The sequence below is a fragment of the Octodon degus genome, unplaced genomic scaffold, assembly GCF_000260255.1.
Source record: "Octodon degus isolate 3935 unplaced genomic scaffold, OctDeg1.0 scaffold00135, whole genome shotgun sequence".
NCBI classification, from domain to species: domain Eukaryota; kingdom Metazoa; phylum Chordata; class Mammalia; order Rodentia; family Octodontidae; genus Octodon; species Octodon degus.
Window position 1 is genome coordinate 3260350 of NW_004524711.1, and position 8648 is coordinate 3268997.

Here is an 8648-nt window from a genome sequence, read left to right on the forward strand (position 1 = left end):
ATAAAACATTTCAAAAAGGAAGAACAGAAATTTCTTCCAAGTTGTGAACAAGCCAAAAATATCATACAAAAGCTGAATAAAATGACAGATGATGGTAGAGTTCTAACTCATTTTTCATTAGTTCCTAGCTGCCATGAAGTTTTAATTCTATGAAGAAAAATTTTGGAAGGATTGGGAAAATAGTCATGAACATATCCTTGTTAAACAAATTGCTGTATCTTTACTTTTTAAGGCCCAGAGTGCCTTCAGAAATGTAAAGATCATGCAGAGAACTATACTGGAAAATTGGAGGAAGCAATGGGAGCCGTTCTTGTTTGTTGGTTTGTTTGTTTTCTTCTAATTGATTGCTCTGCTGCGCACTCTGAGTTTTGACTGGTAATCATATTCCTTGTATATTTCAGTGTAAGAAATGGCTCAAACACCGAGGAGGTGTGACACCGTGTCTGGAAAGGACCAATTTGTGCTGATGGAGATCAAAGCATTTCCGTTTCTGTCACCGTTTTTCTGGTTCATATTAGGCACGTTCCTTGATATGTCACCATCACAGCCTCTTATATGTACATTGGAGTAACACTCTCTTCTAAGAGACGAGAAAATGTAAAGAAGAAATGCTCTATATTCAGTACTGTAGAAAAAATTTAATCAGTAATTTTTCCTACTTCTTCTCTTATACCATACCTCACAATTGGGGAGTTCCATTCATGCTATCATAATACCACCACATCTATGGCATTAGTTACTTCTCCTGACTACATACATGTTACTTGGGGATTTTATTTTTCTGAAGGTGGCATGAAGTCTATTTCCAGTTCAACATGTAATAGCACACATGTAATAGCACACATGTAATAGCACACATGTGCTATTAGTAGAACATTCCAGGCAATAAGCACCAAGCCATGAAATCCTACTTTTGCTAATCCTTGAAGAGACACAGTTCACAGAAAAACAAATCCTTATTTATTCCATGTCAAGGTTTTAAGAATAGTGTGAAAATATTGACAAGATCAATCTACAGATTTTCATTTTTTTCTATACATTTGCTTTACCTAGAAGGAAATGTGACCCTGAAAGTTGAAATGGCCTACAGAGTAAGTTCTACAAGTATTTAAGTATATGATCTTGAATAGGTCATAAAACCTTTAGTATTCTGTAGTATCTTTCTCTATGGAATGGGTACAGTTATAAAAATCTGATTTCTGTCTACCAGCATGAATATTTGTATGACTCCTAGAAGTTATGCAGCTTTCATGATTTCAGTAATATTTTAAATAATTATTCAATCAATTTTTATTAAATATTTTCTATTAGGTTTTGATTGTTGTTACTTTAATCTCAAAGCACCTAAATATAATTAGATATGAGAAGCCAGGGACAGTATTCTACAATTTCAGCACTTCATGCATATATTCTCACATACATTTTAAGATAACTTTTCCTATTCTTTTATATATGGAAGAAAATGGTTATAGCCTCTAGCCTATAATTCTCAGTTGATTTTGTGTGTTTTTTTCCTAACATTGTGATGAAACAAACCATTCCAACCTGAATGTATCATGATATTTGAGCTAACAATGTGGCCTCCAGGTAGCCAGAACTCCTGTACTCAAATCCTTATTTATTCCATGTCCAACCTTCAGTCTCTGTACATCACTTTCATCATCAAATAAGGTAAGTACATAGTTGCATAGTCAAAATTAAGTGAGAGTAAATGTGTAAAACCGTACTGAACGACTTGCTAATATCTAAGCAGGTAAACTAATGATTTATTGTCAAACCCAAATATAACCATCCAATTCATTACATTTTTCATTAACTTTATTGAAAATAAATAATTACATAGCATATTAAAAATTGTAGACAAATATTGAAACATGAAAGATATAAGAAATAGAATGAATTTTATTTTCTTTTATTTTATTTAACATTTATTAATTTAGTGTGTGTGTGTGTGTGTGTGTGTGTGTGTGTGGCCAGCTCAGCCCACCAGGGGGCGGGGCTGGCTGGCATGTGGTGCTGGGGGATCGAACCGCAGTCCCTGTGCTTTGCCAAGCTTGTTCCAAGTAGGTGCTTTAGACCACTGAGTCATCTCGCCAGCCCATTTTAGAGAAATATTTCTGAAATAAATACATAGCATGAGATTAATAATAGGTTGCACATTACAAATAAATTATTTACAAACTTAAATGAATATAACAATAAGAATTGTCCAAAATAAAAATGAAGAAGAATTTACAGATCAGTCATATAATAGTTCACTCTGTGCTAAAATCAAGAAACTTATATTCATATAATTAGAATTCTCAAAGTAGAAAGGGGTAGGCAATAAATATTTAAAGATTTAAAATTTCTGAATTTAGCTGAATTTATAACACCACACTTCTAAGAGAAATGAACCTTTTGCACAAGATATTTGAATAAAATCATACCAAGATACACAAAAATGAAATTGTGATTTTAATTTTCTTTCTAGTATCTTCAGTGACTCACCCTTTGAAGGCACTATAACAAATATCATAACTTCTGGCAGTTTCAAGTATAAATCTGATTACCCAGCTTTGATTCTCCATTATCAAGCTGCTATTTGGTATTATTCTCGAAATATGGAGAGAAAACTTGGGGATCCAGTGAAAAGCAAAAACTGCCTCCAAGCTCAGAATCCACAAGGTCAAATTATCAGGATGTTGAAATAAACTGCAAAAGAAAAAGCTACGTTGAACACTTAAAACACGAAGATACATAAAATGAAGACAGATTGGAAACGCTTGTTTCGGCTCTCTGCTCCTGCGCGTCCGCCAGTAACTGTTCTTCTCGTGCAGCCAGCGGCGATCCAGACAAGACGGTGAAGGTCGGAGTGAATGGATTTGGCCGTATCGGACGCCTGTCACCAGGGCTGCTTTTAACTCTGGCAAGGGAGATGTTGTGGTCATCAACGACCCCTTCGTTGACCTCAACTGCATGGTCTCCATGTTCTATTACGATTCCACCCACGGCGAGGTCCGCGGCCCATCAAGGCTGAGGGTGACAAGCTCGTCCTCATCGGGAAGGCCATCACCGTCCTCCAAGAGCGAGATCCCACTAAAGTCAGCTGGCTGATGCTGGCGCTGAGGACGCGGTGGAGTCTACTGGTGTCTTCACCGCCATGCAGAAGGCCAGGGCTCACCTGAAGGGTGGTGCCAAAAGGGTCATCATCTCTGCCCCTTCCGCTGATGCCCCGTGTTTGTGATGGGTGTGAATCACGAGAACTAGGACAACTCCAGCAGGATTATCAGCAACGCTGCCTGAACCACCAACTGCTTAGCCCCGCTGGCCAAGGTCATCCATGACAACTTCGGCATCGTGGAGGGACTCATGACCACAGTGCACGCCGTCACTGCCACCCAGAAGACTGTGGACGGCCCCTCTGGGAAGCTGTGGCGTGACGGTCGTGGGGCTGCCCAGAACATCATCCCTGCATCAGCTGGCACTGCCAAGGCCATGGGCAAGGTCACCCTGGAGCTGAACGGGAAGCCCACAGGCATGGCCTTCCGTGTGCCCACTCCCAGCGTGTCAGTGGTAGGTCTGACCTGCCGCCTGGAGAAAGTGGCTAAATATGACATCAAGAAGGTGGTGAAGCAGGTGTCAGATGGTCCCCTCAGAGGCATCCTGTGGCACCCACTCTTCCACCTTTGATGTGGGGGCTGGCATTGCCCTGAATGGCAAGTTTGTGAAGCTCATTTCCTGGTATGACAATGAGTTTGGCTATAGTGATGGGGTGGTGGACCTCATGGTCCACATGGCCTCCAAGGAGTAAGTGCCCCTCCCCCGCCACCACAGCCCAGCGAGACCAGAGGGATGGAGAGGCCACGCTGTAGAAGTCACTGCCTTACTCAGCCCCAACACTGAGAATCTCCCCTCACAGCTTCCATCCCAGGCCCCCTAGAAGGGGAGGGGGCCTCTGGAGCCCTGGCTCTCTGCCACTGCACATCATCACTAAAGCCCACTGTACCCCCACCCTCCAAAAAATGCTTTTCTCTGATGATTAGAGTCTGGTCACAGACTGGAGAAGTGAACTGAATGTTGACAATATGTAAGAAGAGCACCTTTCAGACCATGGCGACTTTTTTTTTTCAATTCTTCTAACTATAAAATAGCAAGAAAAAATGCAGGCAAAAGTTTGAGTCAGTGCTTTCAGAAACCTAAAATGTATATTAAGTATTTTCACAGAGCTTAACTAGTTCAACAAATGGATTTGGGCCGTAAAAACAATTTGGCCTTTAAACTTGATTCTGTTTGATTAGTAGCAAAGGCAAGGTAGTAGAAAAATTGACCATAAAAAATTGTGAAACTAAAACAATGAAAAAAACTTCAATTTTCTTTGGTGAATGAAAAGTACCAAGTCAAGTTACTGGCATGTAGTCAAAATTCAAAGTAATTATTTTAAAAATTCAAATATGTTTGCAGTTATAACCAATAAAAGCCAACCAAGTGTCTGGGCATGGAAGATAGCTATCAGAAGATCAGTATTTAAAGTTCATCTTAGTTTTGCATCTAATTTATGACCATTCTCTTACAGTCAGAAGACTCTTGCCACATTGTTCAAAAACAAGCAAAACCAAGGACCTCTCCTGAAGGCATGCTGATTCCCAAGAACCACATGAGCATGTTGAAGAATGTATGTTGATTCAAAGATGTATGCTGTGAGATGAATTGGATCAATTATAGAAATTTAGGACTTCCTGGTAGAAATTATTTTCTTTGAAAAAAAATCACTTTTCGGTAAAATTTTCAAACACTGTTTATTTGGAAAATCATTACTTTTCATCTGGAGTTTCCCAAATCTCTAATAAACCTATGAATTAATAACTATAAGACTGTCTCATTTACCACGAACTTCTTTTTATGTATGAGAAAGAGCTCTTAAAAATATGCTTATTTCCAAAACGGGATTCAACAGGACACATGCAAATCGGTGCATGTATGACAGGAAAATCACAGATGCCAATACAAAGTAACTAAATTATAGCTTAATGCCAATTATGCTTTTAGAATGGTTCTTTCAAAAAGTCAAACTATGACTTTAATGAGATGAAATATGTAACGAGGCAAGAGAGAGCCAGAATGCAGGATTTTATAATGAAATAGTAATAGAGAAATTCAAATCTCAGAGCGGAATCATTCAGTTCATAGTCCATACAGTCAGTTGCACCTATAGAAGTGTTACAATCACATGGTAGTTTGAAGCTAACTCAGCCAGAAATATTTGAAGCATTTGGACACTCCATAGTGATGAATGATAGCGTATCCGTGACGTATTTATAGAAGAAGCAACATTCTAAAAGCTTCCCAAAAGTTATATCCAAAGTACATATGTATTCAAAGGTAGGCATTATAAAAATGTAATTTTAACAATAAAACGCTTTCTATAAAATAGGATTAGTTTGCAGTTTTGTCTGTGTGTGTGTGTGTGTGTGTGTGTGTGTGTAGTGTGCTAACAAGTTCCTATATCATAATTATCTTATTTTACTCCAGTTTTCCAGGAAAAAGATAGAGAAGAAATAAAAGGAAATGGAGAATGACATAACATATTTATTGCTGTTTAACCAAATCTTTGTTATATGAAGATATTTGTGATAGAGGAGGATCTCCCTTGCGACACTTTAAAAAAAAGTATTGTGGAGTAATGATACATATTTTTCATATTGTTTCCAATGACATACTCAAAAAGCAGTGGATGTGTCACGGTAAAATACTACCCCAGTGGGACACACACATGCCAAGAGCCTCATCTAGCATTGCATAGCAGTTTAACACGCTCGTGTTGTGGATGTCAAAGAGCTGCACACTTTTTCATGCACATTTAACTCAGCAAGCTCATTTAGCAAATCACATTCACGATGGAATTCTAATGAAACAGAATTTTTGAATAATGAAAAGTTGATATTAAACGTTTTAACTAAGAATTAGAATTCTGTGCAGTATGTGAAAATTGTATAGGTAAGCTTTCAGTTGTTGGGACAAAACCCCTGACAGATACAATTCAAAGGATCAAGGGCTTATTTTGTCTAATAGTTTCAGAAGCTTTAGTTTGTTGTCAGCTGGCCCTGCAGGAGGAACGTGGGGCAGGGTCGGGCAGAGGATTGCTTCTTTTTTTTTGAATCACAATTTTTATTTTCTTCAGACTTCCCAGAAGAGGTGCTAAATAGGCTATAGTGTACAGAATTTTTACAATGAAGTCACAAAAGAATATTGTATGCTGATAAAATAGCCATAAATTATTACAGGTAGTAGGAAAGATGTCATTGTCCTTTACGGGAACTTATTTGATAAATGATCTGAGTCAACACAGACACCTCCAGACCTATCATTCCAATGACTCAGATTACTTGATTCTCACACAACCTATGAACTTTGAAGAATTTCTAAAGTTCAATTTCACAACATTTGCTTATTGTCAACAAAACTACAGCATATACTTGACAGTTAAATGAAGGTAGATTTATATCATGTGATTTTTATGACAATAAAAAAATCCTTTAAAAGGACAGGATTACTGCTTTAATAACAGAATACAGTGCTAACTCTATTTCAGAGAACAATAGCTCCACAGCAATGGCAGCATTTGAACTGAGTTTTGAGTAGTAAGTTTGCTGTACAATAGGTATGGAAAAGCATGAAGAAAAACCTAAAACAGAGGATTGCTTCTAACTTCCCAGCAGCCGGAACGTGGAGCACATAGAGCTAAAACAGAAAGAGCAAGGCACAAGTTACACCCCGCGGTCGCGACCTCATAATGCGTGTGGATGGCCTCAGAACTGTGCTTTATTATTGGCCAAGCAATGGCCGTGACTCATCCACATGGCTGACACTGACAAAGGTTCTACAATCTGAGGTATAGGATCTCAGGACAAATCCTGAGGGCATTTCACTGACCTTCTCAGACCCAAAAGCTACAACTCTTGTTGTATAGGTCCTGCTTTACCTTGGTCTTAACCATCCAGTAGAAAAGTATGAAGTCAAAATATAAGAAATAAAGCCATGCTGTTAAGTTGAGCTGTGGGGGACTCAGGTCAATAATTTCTGACATTGCCAGTTAAACAGAAGACCCAATGCTATTATGGGCTACTGGACTCTTTTAGAATATTTTGCTGAGTTTACACACCTATAATATTCAATAACGGAACTTAGAAAAAATGGGGTATACCGATGAATGTCCATTTTGTATCTATGTATTCAAAGAGGTTGGGATAGATATATAGTTGCATTCTCTTAATGAATAGAATGATTTGTTCTAATGGTGTTTGTAAATAGGATCTCAAGTCCGCATCTTGTACAGCAGTTAACCACTAAGAAGAATATATGCAGTGTATTATTTGTTGAAACTGTCCTTCCGATTTGATTTGAAACTGTCTCATTGCTATCTGTTTATCAATAAAACTTTGAAAAAAAAAAGAACTGTGCTTTATTAACTGCTGGGGTGTTTCACAAACCAAACTATGTGCTAATCAAGATAAACCATCACTTGTTTTCAACTTGAAACCCAAAAATATCTCCTCAATTTGCAGTCTCCAAATAGCGACAAAAACAAGATCAGAATTCCACTTAACACAAGATACATAACCATGTCACATACAACTGAAAACACAGTAATCACTTTCTCAAAGTCTGAACAGTCCCAGCAGTACTCAAAAATCCAAGTCCAAAACTTCTTATGAGACTTGAGGAGCTCAGACTTAGTGTTTAAAAAATTAAACCAATAAAGCATAAATAAATAGAATGATAAGCAGTTACATAACACCAAGATACACTGTGCTTGCCTATGTAAGAATTCCCATTCTGCAAGGAAGGAATCAAACTAAAACAAGATGGAAACTCAGCAAACATCAAATCCTGAGCGGCAAACATCAAATCTTGTCACTGTGTCCAGCCTCTGGGTCATGGCACAGCATGATATGAGCTGCAAAGGGCAGCCCCACCCTGTGCTCTTGCTGGCTGAAGCCTTTATGGCTTCTCTCCTGGGCCGGTTCCACTTAATGCCCATGGCTGGACGTGGCAGTCCAGTTGACAGTGAAGAGTACCTATCAAAAACATAGTCACCAGCTCTTTTAAAATACCAGTATTGGGGTACAGGAAGATAGCTCACCAGTCTAAAGTGCCTGCTTAGGCAAGCTTAGGCAGGTGCAGGGGACCACAGTTCAAACCCCGGCACCACATGCCACGCCAGCACCACCAGGGACTGACTGCTCAAGGGACAGTTCAAGTATTGCATAAAGATAGCATTGACATTAGTTTTTATCACTGGTAGCTACCCTTTTGTGCAAGGCCTTGGGGAGCCCTTAAATGACAACCATTGTGTAGAGTGCTAGACACAGTTATTTTGTAGTATTTCTTCTAATACTCTTACCATCTTATTACTTTAGTGTCTTGTTAAAAATATTGCTTTGTGGAAATATTGTTTTCTTTCTGTAGTAAGAATATCATAAGGACAGACAATAAATGTGAATAGTAGTTAACACTTGTTGAATGTTTAGCTAAGCTCTTGTAGCACTATATCTTGTTTTGTTATATATTACTAGTTATTTTACATTTTATATCTGATGTTAACAAATTTTAGCAATTCTAGGGCTGGTGAGATGGTTCAGCAGACAAAGTGCTTGCTTTGGCAAGCA

The 8648-nt window shown here is 38.4% G+C and overlaps 1 pseudogene; it reads left to right on the top strand.

The window, feature by feature from the left end:
* LOC101576287 overlaps positions 1 to 3167 on the top strand; it is a 30472-nt pseudogene extending 27305 nt beyond the window's left edge.
* Positions 3168 to 8648: the final 5481 nt, after the last annotated feature.